This window comes from Anabrus simplex, chromosome 3 (assembly GCF_040414725.1).
Source record: "Anabrus simplex isolate iqAnaSimp1 chromosome 3, ASM4041472v1, whole genome shotgun sequence".
NCBI classification, from domain to species: Eukaryota; Metazoa; Arthropoda; class Insecta; order Orthoptera; family Tettigoniidae; genus Anabrus; species Anabrus simplex.
In genome coordinates, this window is record NC_090267.1 from 247,083,883 (window position 1) to 247,096,148 (window position 12,266).

Consider the following 12,266-nt stretch of genomic DNA (forward strand, 5'->3'; position numbering starts at 1 on the left):
AGCACAGTCACAGCAGTATATCGCATGCAATGGCGACACAGGAGCATGAGGTGATAACAATCGTTCGATTAATTACTTCAGCTGACAAAATGGTAAAGAATAAGTATTCTTTTAAAACTAAAATACATAAAGTATATATTATAAACATTTAAACCTTTATGCGGATGACTTCAAATTAATCTTTTTTTTTTCTATTTGCTTCACGTCGCACCGACACAGATAGGTCTTAGGGCGACGATGAGTCAGGAAAGGGCTAAAGTGGGAAGGAAGCGGCCGTGGTATTAATTAAGGTACAGCCCCTGCATTTTCCTGGTGTGAAAATGGGAAACCACGGAAAACCATCTTCAGGGCTCCCGACAGTGGGGTTCGAACCCACTGTCTCCCGAATACTGGATACTGGCCGCACTTAAGCGACTGCAGCATTCAAGCTCGGTAATTAATCTTTTGAAAGCAGTGGAATGCCATGTTAAAATCAATGTACATGAAATAAATAACCATTCTTAACAATTCTTAAAATTAATATTTAAAAAAAGAATATCATGTTAAAATACTGCACATGAATCTGAAGATTAGTGAGTGAATCCTCTGTCTTATTACAAGCACTCGTTCGATCAATTAACATAAAGGGAGGTGAGCATTTTCATTGTGGTTTGAAGTTAAATAATGTGTTTTGTTCTTGGAATGGGGATAAAAACATATTAAAACACTGCACATCTTAGGAAATTCTTAAAAATTAGTACTTCTTGATGAAGAGATCACCGGGCGAGTTGGCCCTGCGGTTAGGGCCACGCAACTGTGAGCTTAAATTCACGAGATGGTGGGTTCGAACACCACCGTCGGTAGCTCTGAAAATGGTTTTCCGTGATTTTCCATTTTTACACCAGGCAAAGGCTGTACCTTAATTAAGGCCACGGCCGCTTCCTTCCCACTCCTAGGCCTTTCCTATCCCATCGTCACCGTAAGACCTATCTGTGTGAGCAAATTGTAAAAGATGAAGAGAACGTCCTGCTTGAAACATTGTGTTTCGCTGGAAATTAAAAGCATATTAAATTTTGAAACAGAGAGAGAGAGAGAGAGAGAGAGAGAGAGAGAGAGAGAGAGAGAGAGAGAGAGAGAGAGAGATAATCCACCTGATAGCCGCCCCAATTAGGGAATCAAAGGTTGGCCTCCTAATCAGTTCATATGAATAATACTTATTTTATATGATGTTTGATTAAGTAGAGCTTGAGTGGTAACTCGAGATTACTATTGCCACATCAGGCAGATTCTCTTTCAGATTTAATTTGAGAAAGAAATACAAGCTTCTTCAGATTAGGGAGTACAAGTTGTGTCTTATAATCGCCAATGAATTTTTCAACGCTGAGTCCGCTATGGTGTGAATAATAGTGTCCGGAATTTTGTTTATTCTTTGTTTGAATGAATCCTTCAAATAGAAGTGAAAATTTCTAAATTAAGATGTTGATAAATGCAGATATTACCTATTAGGTCTATAAAATCAGGCTACATACATTTGAAACTTTGTATTCTGAAATCATGTGTTCATTCAAGCTTATAGCTCCAGCAATAAAAAGATCTGAGAATATCTGAGGTGTAGAACGGCGTGATCTGCCGTTGCTGACGTATTTAGCGAAGGAATGTCATCACGTCATTGCCCCTGTGCCACCATTGCATCTGCTTTACTGCTTTAATTGTGCCTTATCATTGAATTGTGTGCTTCTTGGAACTTCTTCTTCTTCTTCTTCATAGTACCGTATCAGGTCCCCCTGACGTTGGCGATCACTGTGGCGAATGCAGAACGATCTCTAGCTAGGTGGAAAAGTCTTTCAACACTGTAAATTCCAGTCCATTCTTTGATGTTTCCAAGCCATGATGTTCGCCTCCTCCCGACACCTCTTCGACCCTGTACTTTGCCTTGTACAATCCGCTGTAAGATGAGGTAACGGTTATTTCTAAGGATGTGGCCAAGGTAAGAGATCTTCCGGAGTTTCATTGTTTGAACGAGTTCCCGACTTGCTCTTGCCCTTCTGAGTACTTCTTGGTTCGTTAGTCGTGCAACCCACGAAATCCTGAGCATCCTACGGTGGATCCACATTTCAAAGGCTTCCAAGCGTTTCACTGATATGTTCTTGAGAGTCCATGTTTCCACACCATATAGCAAGGCTGACTATATATAGCACATGACCATCCTCTGTCTAAGTTTTAAATTTAAGTAGTCATTGCAAAAGAAAGATTTCATTTTTGTAAATATTTTTCGTGCTATTGCTATCCTCTGTTTCACTTCTTTCTCGGGATCAAGTTGTTCAGTGACAATGGCACCCAGATATTTAAAAGTGGTTACTCTCTCATTCTTGGAACTGGATATGGTAAATTGCCACCTCGTGTCAAAAAATGACGTAAAATGCATCTTGTTTACAGTTTACCGCTTGACTGAAAAATGTGGAGCATGAGAGGATACTTGACACTCAGGCCGTCAATGAAATTTGTGAAGCGACGGGTGATGGGGGCATAAGAAAAGGGATTTTGGGTTATATGAATTGATTTGCGAATACTTGCCCTAGAACGTGCAGAGAGAAATTTATGCAGGGTTGAAAATTTGAAAATTTCTTAATTTGCTTTATATCGACTTCTGAATGTAAATTCTGACTCATGATGTAACAATGAACAGTACAGTACCATTGCGGTAGACTTAGAACAAGTAGGGCAGAAGTTACGTAGTGTACGAAATTTCGAAAATCATCGCATCGTATGCTCAGGCTATGCAGTATGTTTAGCTATCCGTATCACTAGGTGACCAGGCAAATACGGTAGTTCGCAATAAATAAGATCAATAACATAGCAGCCATATAGCCTACATACAGAATGGTTGGAAACAACTTGAGCCAGGTATATGAGCTTTAGAGTGTTGGTCACACTGAGTTAATAATTTTCAAATAATAATCCGATATGTCACATCGTCATGCTATCAGCAGCTGAAGTTAGGCAATCAGATCGTTTATCTGGCGAATTCAAATGGTCTATACGAGGTGGTTTTGCTAAATCTGCACGTTCACCAGAGGAGGGACTTGAACAAGGACCTCCGAGCTGACAGGATCACGCCATAGCAAGTGCTCTCAAGCCGCTCTTAAGCCACGTGGACATTTCGTAACACCAGCTCGCATAGCTCATAGCATTCAGATTGGCTTCAGCAGCTGGAACTTCTTCTTCTGCCATCGACGCCACATATCGAATTATGTTTTTCAAATTATTTATCAGTAGGACCAACCCTCCAACGCTCGTATACCTGGTTCACGTTTTTTCCGGCCAAATTACTTAATCTGAAAAAATGAAAACCTATAACCTGTTCTCCAGTCATTGACCGGGTCAGGCTATTAGTGCGATGGGGTCGCCACTCCCAAAGTGATTTTAAAATTGACTGATATATGCTATGAAATGAGAATGGAGAGTGTTGCTGGAATGAAAGATGACAGGGAAAACCGGAGTACCCGGAGAAAAACCTGTCCCGCCTCCGCTTTGTCCAGCACAAATCTCACATGAAGTGACCGGGATTTGAACCACTGTACCCAGCGGTGAGAAGCCGACGCGCTACCGTCTGAGCCACAGAGGCTACAAATTAATCTGTTTTTGTTTATTTCAGTTTACTTATTAACTGACATTTCAATTGTCCCCTACGACGCAATTCCATTCTTACTGTAGTTATCATCGGTCACCTGTGAGTAAAACTGTATTTATTCGACTATCTAGTGTGTCTCATTTCACCCAGTGTTCGGCTCCATAGCTCAATAGTTATCACTCTGACATTTGATCCAACGAGCCCCTGGTTCGATTCCCGGTCGGGTTGGGAATTTTGGCTTCCATTGGTAAATTCCTCTGGCTCGTGGAGCTGGTGTTTGTACCATCTTCATAATTTTGAATTCATATCAGATAGGGCCCAACACGCACAGGTCGCCTGCAGGACGTCAACTGGAAATACCTCAGGCCTCTTCAGAGGTCAGACGCCATTATCACTGCAGACAGTCAGACTTGCGTCGGGCGACGTTGTCAAAAAACCCAGCGGGGCAGTCCCTCACCTGTTCCCACCCGTATTTAAATAATAGGAACACATTTGTTCATTTCATTCATAGCCCACCATTCAAATATTATTGTGCTCAGTTTTAGGGCCGCCATCCACGAGCAAATCGATGGTATTCAAGATTATTACGCTCAGTTAAGGTCCGACCCGCTCAATTGACGCAATCTGTCCATCTGGTAAAATAATGCCATATAGCCTCCGGAGAAGCATGGTACAGATCTTTCGAGCTGACGCTTATAAGCGACCTGCGTATCTGTGAGGATGGAGCCCTACCTATGATGAAATCTAATGCTGAAGAAGGCACACAAACCCAGTCCCAGAGCCATCGGAGTTTAGCAATGAACGTTAAAACCCCCAATCCGGCCGAGATCGAACCCGCGACCCCTTCGACTATTGGTCAGTACACTATCAATTTAGCAATGGAGACGAACAATCATATGGTAAGTATGTGAGTAACTGTTTTACTTGCACAGGTGAGATATTCTGATAATATGTTTTCATGCAGGTAGAAGTTGAATGTCGTAACTACAGTATCGTAAAACTACACTTTCAAAACTATCCTGAAGAAAAGTAAACTTTTCGACAGTATGAAATAAAATATTGTTGCAGGTGTGTATTAGAAACTGTATTAACATTGAATTTGATCACAGGGTAGTGACAGGTGCAGCGATATCTCATCACAGAGGATAGAAAATTTTAAGAGAAGCCAAGCGAACTCCAAGAAATTTTAACAACTCATTGCACTTAGTGCATCAGCGAATACATCCATTGACGCTATGAATTGCAACATACAGTGGTTATCTTATAATGGTAAACAACTGAGGGGGTACTGGTCATATTTAAATTTACCTCGCTTTTCCCTTTCTCCTTTCCATGTTATCCTCTCACAATTATTCTTTTCTGTCCTCTTCATCGTCTGTACTTTTCACCTTTAGTCACTTTTCCTCCTTTTATCTACCTTTTTCCTTTACCCGTTCTCTTCTCTGTTTTACTTTACCTTCCATCGTCCATCCACCCTTTTGTTCTCTCTTTTTCCTCCTAGCGTCTAGCGTCTCTTCTTTTGTACAGTTTCTCTTTTTCCGTCCCCTTTTCCTCACCTTTTTACATCTCCTGCTTTTCTAATTTTCACCCTCTCTTTCTCTCCTTTCTCTCCTCACTTCCTTTCCTTTAACACTCTCTCTTCTCTCTTTTTCTTTACCTCCCTTCCCACCATTATCTTTCCTCTTCTTCCTTTCCTCTCCTTTCTCCTCTACCCTTTCTAATCCATCTACTCTCTTTTCTTGGCCTTTCCTCATCCCCAATCTCTCTGTTCCTTTTTAATTTAACCTCCCTTCCCCACTATTCTCTTCTTATTAATTTCCTCTCTTCCTTTGCCATTTCTCATCCTGTCTGTCTTCTCTCTTCTTTCCTTTTCTCTTCCCTCTCTCACTTCATCTCTGCTTTCCTCTATCCCAACATTCTACCCCTTCATCTCTTCACAACTGCCTATCTTTCTCTTAATCTTCAGTTCTCCTCCACTTTCTTCTTTTCTTCCCACTGTTCCACTCTCCTCCTCTATTTGTTCGTGAGACTAAGTACCTTCTTCAAAACCCCACGTCGTGTTTTAAATTCTTCTCCACAGTGCTCTCCTTGAAGCTTAATTTTAAAGGGACTGGAGCACTGGGGTCAGCAGCCCATGTACTTAGCATGCGTTAAGCCCGTGTGGCTGTCATGCCTGTAAGCACTTTAAAGTGAACTGATACTAAGTTTGTATGGAAGTGTATGTGTCCAATAAGTAAGGTATGATTCCCTTGAAGATCAGGAGCCGAAGCCTTTAGAATAAGAACGGGAATGGGTTCTTACTCAGGTACGTTAGGCGATGATGTGTGCAGATCGTCGCAGTATGTAGAACTATCTCGACATTTCTGGTGCAGCCAGGATTTGGACCCTGACTATCTAGACCAGTCGTTCCCGAACTTTTCTAGTTAACTCCTATATTCGTAAGCTCTGCAAAAACTATGTCCACCTCCCATAATTTCACTACAAATATTGATAACAATATACAATATAACTACTCCCATGGCACTACAGCCCTTGAAGGGCCTTGGCCTACCAAGCGATCGCTACTCAGCCCAAAGTCCTGCAGATTACGAGGTGCCGTCTGGTCAACACGACGAATCCTCTCGACCGTTTTCAAAATTCACAATAGTACAGTACCGGTAACTAATTTAACGAAAAATGGCAAATATTGCTGAAACAGGGGTGTAAATTAAAACATATGAAAATAATCATTCGAAAGAAGTTTTATCACGCCGTTGCTCAAATCTAAAGTATTGACCTCAAGAGAAGTTTAAATAAACGTGTCACTAATTAATTATTTCGGTTATTTCGGTTGCTGAAACAGGGGTGTAAATTAAAACATATGAAAAAAATCATTCGAAAGAAGTTTTATCACGCCGTTGCTCAAATCCAAAGTATTGACCTCACGAGAAGTTTAAATAAACGTGTCACTAATTAATTATTTCAACTCACATTAATTTACATTACTTTTTTAAACAGAAATTTGCCTTTGAAAACGGAAACCTTTTGTTTTATTTTTATTTGCTTTACGTCGCACCGACACAGATAGCTCTTACGGCGACGAGGCGATGGAAAGGGCTAAGATAGGGAAGGAATCGATCGTTGCCAAGGTAGACTCCCAACCTTTGCCTAGTGTGAAAATGGGAAACCACGGAAAATCATCTTGAGTGCTGCGGACAATGGGGTTTGAGCCAACTATCTCCCGATTGTAAAGTGACATCTACGTGACCCAAACCCAGCAGCCACTCGTTCGGTAAGTTGAAACATGTCTTCAGTACGCAGACTCTCGGAAGCAATACTTGAAGAAAAATGTTGGGATAATGGATCGGGGTATATGGAAACAAACCCTAAAATACGTGTCCGCTGGGAAACGATCAATGGGATTTTCGATGAAAATATTTCCTAAACTGTCATGGGCCACATTGTCTGATATTTGGCTGGAGGATGATGAATTCAAATGCACAGGAACAACTCTTTTCACTCGTACCAGCAATTTTTTTTGAACCCACAACAAAGAAAATTAATGGGATAGATGACTTTGCTTTCCTTAAACTACCTCCTTAATATTAGATTAAAAGTTGGTTAAGTTACATCTGAGGTCACTTTCCACGTTCAAACGACTGCGGTGTTTGCTTGTTTAGTTTGTTATGAGTAAGTTACCTGAGCCCCCTTTGTAAGAATCGCACGCCCCTCTAGGGTGGCATGATCCCCAGTTTGGGAACAACTGTTCCAGACCAAAGCAGCGGTTTATAACCATACAATATACTTATTATTATTATTATTTAACTGTTTACCCTCCAGCGTTACTTTTTCTCTCGGAAGGATCCCACCTCTACCGCCCCAAGGGCAGTTTCCTGGAGCTTCGGACTCTGGGACGGGGATACAACTGGGTACAATGACCAGTACCTCACCCAGGCGGCCTTACCTGCTATGCTGAACAGGGGCCTTGGGCGGGGAAGGGAAGATTGGAAGGGATAGACAAGGAAGAAGGAAGGAAGCGGCCGTGGCCTTAAGTTAAGTACCATCCGAGCATTTGCCTGGAGGAGAAGTGGGAAACCACTTCCGGGATGGCTGAGATGGGAATCGAACCCACCTCTACTCAGTTGACCTCCCTAGGCTGAGGGGACCCCGTTCCAGCCCTCGTACCACTTTTCATATTTCGTGGCAGAGCCGGGAATTGAACCCGGGCCTCCGGGGGTGATAACTAATCACACTAACCACTACACCACAGAGGCGGACCAATATACAATGTGCAGTAATATTACTACGAGCAAAATTTCAACTCTATTAATATGATACTGCTTGTTCCATGAAGCCCGCGAGGCAAAGAATAAATAATGACCTTCAGGATAGCAGCCATTATGCTAGTGCGATGAATTTCTGTCAAGGTCAACGGTACAAAACATATTGACGCTGTGGCCTATGATTATATATTTGTCACGGCGATGTTCTAAACTTTTCTGTAAACATATTTGTTCACTATATCAGTACACTGGTGAAATCTCAATTTTTCGGTGGGATGAGTGGCTTCCTGAGCCCAAGTTGTGGGTTCCACTCCAGCTCAGTTCGGCTGTATCTGAAGTTGCTCAAATACGCGAGCCTTGTGGTGGTAGATTTACCAGCAGTTAAAGGACACATGTAGCACAAAATATCGGCCACCTTGACTTCTTCTAAAATCGTAAAAGTAGTTACTGGGGCAGAAAAACTGTACAAATAATTCTGAATTACTCAAAGTGCTATTCATAATCGCGATATAGGCCTACTTCCGACGAAGGAGTTCTGCTCTTCATTTTAGGTCAGATCGGTGACGATTTGAATGATGCTAGAAGGGTGCCAAATAACACTTCATATCTCATATAATTCACAACACTGCCTTATATTCGATAACTTCAGTGACACAGTCGCATGGTCGCTATTGTTCTCAAAATAGTGGATTCACTCCTGCTCAGGTCTGTGGCTTTTAGCGTGTTTAAAAGTGATAATTTCAATTTCGTGTTGTTGCCTTCCGCCATATAAAATAACTCCTAAAAACAAAACCAAGGCGCAACAGCCCCGAAAGGCCATGGACTGCTAAGTGACCGCTGCTCAGCTTGTAAGACTGTACATTTTGAGGTTTCGTATGGTCGGCATGACGGATCCTCTCGGTCTAGATCGAAGTCACCATCTCTCTACCAGGTAGCTCCTGAAATGTAATCACACAGGCTGAGTGGACCTCGAACCAGCCAGCAGATCCAGGTAAAACTCCCTGCGCTGGCCAAGGATCGAACCCGGAGCCTGCAGGTGAGAGGCAGGCACGCTATCCCTAGACCAAAGGGTCGGCTAAAAACTCCAGTGGTACAAACTTTCGTCATCATAGCTCTGTTAAAATCAATAGCTATTGCTATTTTCTTTACGTTGCACCGAAACATATAGGTTTTATGGCGACGATGGGACAGGAAAGGCCTAGGAATGGGAAGGAAGCGGCCGTGGCCTTAATTAAGGTACAGCCCCAGCATTTGCCTGGTGTAAAAATGGGAAACTACGTAAAACCATATTCAGGGCTGCCGACAGTGGGATTCGAATCCACTATCTCCCGGATGCGAGCTCACAGCTGCGCGCCCATAACCGCATGGCCAACTCGCCCGGTTCTAGCTATTGAAGGGACTTTAAAGTAATAATAATAATAATAATAATAATAATAATAATAATAATAATAATAATAATAATGTAAATAAAATCTTAGACTAGGATTGTGAAGTAAGTTACATGTAACCTGCTACCTGCAACGGATATGGTTAAGTTATATTCTATAAATCCTGTGTGAATTCCTGTGTAACTGAATTGCATTGTTATGTTACGCAACTCTGAGCTTTTATGTAAATTTTGTCTCGTACTTAGGTTATTAAATTGTTTTCTTAACACTTAACTCTTTGTTTTCAATTAGCTTCTTGCGATATTTTGTATTCATGTAATTTTATTAGATTTCTGTAATTTATGTTTCCATTTAATTTTTTTATTGTACGGCTCCATGGCTGAATATTCGCCATAGTGGCCTTCAATTGAGAGGGCCCCTGGTTCGTTTCCCGACAGGGACGGAGAAGTTTTGCCGTGTCTGGTCAGTTCCTCTAGCTTGAGGACTCGTTGCTTGTGTTTATGTACATAAAACGGGGCCCAGGAGATGACCTGGAGGAGTCACTGATTCAACTTTGTGACTCTGGCTAACAAATGGGGGTGAGATGCGAATATAAGAACTCAACAAGTGAGTTCTCTTAACCTCTCTCACCCTAGTCTTCCACAATTCTACTTACACGTAGTGGCACTGTTAAGGTGAGCAACTCAGTGGAAGGTTGGGTACCAACCCCAGTAGAAATCTGGATCAGCGAGCCGACAGGATGTGGAGGACTGTGGAAGGCAACGGGAACCACTACTGGCATTATCTCCCAAGACGTTCATGAGATTTACCTCTTTGTAAAAGATTGCGGCGGTAAAGATTCCCCTCATTCGGATCTCCGGGAGGGGTATAAAACGAGGTTTTTAAAGTATGGAAGGAAGGAGAAGAAGAAAGAATTATTGTGGATAGGGACGTGAAATGTTCTAACACTTTTACAGGAAGGGAAATTAGAAAACGCTTTATGTGAGATGAAGAGGAATAATTTGGATGTACTTGGAATGTGTGGAGTGAGATGGGGCGGATGTGGAGAACTAGAAAGCGGTGACTTTCGGATGTACTATTCTCGTGAAGATAAAAGTCGACTGTATGGAGTTGGAATATTGATTGGAAAACGACTGAAGAACAAAATTATGAACGTTGAATATATCAATAAGACTGAAAGGGAAAGAAAAGACTTAGTGACCACACAAGTTTATATGCCGACCTGTAATCATTCTGAGGTAGAAGAGTGTAATGACAAGAAAGATCAATTCATCGAGAAAGAGGAAAAAATGCATGTATTGTGTTAATGGGTGATTGGAATGCGCTTGTTGGTGAAGGATCAGATGGTAAGACCATTGGTAAATTTGGATTGGGGGACAGAAATGAGAAAGGAGAAAGGTTGATTGAATTCTGTAATGAAAATTGCATGGTGGTTGGAAACACTTTGACAACCACAAAAGAAGAAGGTATACTTGGATATCTCGATTAGATGACAAGAAATATCAAATTGATTATATAATGACACTACAACGGTACAGAAACTGCCTAAAGTATGCCGAATGTTACCCAGGAACAGACATTTATTCTGATCATTTATTACTTGTAGCATAGGTACTAGTTAAATTCAAAATAACAAGGAAAGGAAAGAAGAGAGAATAAATTGATATTGAAAAACTGAAATATAAAGACAAGTGCAGAGAGCTGGAGGATGAGTATCGTGATAATAATACGCTAGCAAATGAAACAGAAAATGTAGAAAAGAGACGGGAAACTTTTGAAAATGGGATAAAAGAAGCAGCTAAGGAAACTAAGGAAATTATAAGCAAAATGGAGCAACGCAGGAAATGGAAAACAGTGCATTGAAAAGAAGGAAAGCGTAACGACAGGAAGTTAAATAATGAATTAATAAAAACAGGAAAAGCAAAGAAGAAATGATTGACAAAAAAGTGTGATGAGATAGAGCAACTGGAGAAAGAAGGGAAATATGACTTGATGTACAAAGAGGCAACAAATATAGTATTTAAATAAAAGAGAAGGAACAAAAGCAATAAGGAAATAAAGGCAACAGATGGCACAATGATATATGAACCCCAAAAATTAATAAAAAGATGGGAAGAATACATAGAATGGCTATATAACCGGGACTACCAACCAAATGAAGAAGAACTTGAGTTAACGGAGGAACATACGGTTAAAGGGGATGATAAAAGGGAAACCATACTGAGAAGAGGGATCGAAGGATCACTGAACTAGATGAAAAATAGAACGGCAACGGGAATAGATGAGCTTCTTGTTGAACTGTTAAAAGCGTTAAGGAAGGAAGGAAATGAATGGATTATGTAATCAGATATACATGACAGGGAAATGGCCAAAGGACTTTAGTGAAATCATCTTAAAACCTATGGAAAAGAAAACAGAACAGCAAAAAATGTGAAGAACATAGGACATTGAGTCTAATTTCACATGCAGCCAAAGTCTTACTGCGGCAAGCTGAATAACTTTATAGGTGAAGAACAATTTGTTTTAAGGCGAGGAGTTGGAACAAGTGATGCCATTGGGCTACTGAGGGTGATAGGAGAGAGGTTCATAGAGAAAAACATGAAGGTTTATGCTGTATTTATTGATCTTGAGAAGGCTTTTGACTGTGTTAGGTGGGACAAATGATGACGATCCTAAAGAAACATGGAGTTGACTGGAGGGATAGAAGGCTAATAAATAATTTGTATTTAAGCCAGAGAGCAATAGTGAGAATAGGAGATGAGATGAGTGAAGAGACTGATTTAGGAAGAGGTGCAAGACAGTGCTTCTCTTTATCACCGTCACTGTTCAACATCTACCTCGAAGAAATAATCAATGAAAGTTTTAATGGAAAAGGTGGAGTTTGTATTCGAGGGAAGAGAGTATAGAGTATAAGATTTGCAGATAATATGGTTGTGTTGGGAGAAGGCGAACGTGAAATGATACAAATTTTAGATGAAATAGACATGAAACTATAAGAATATTAAA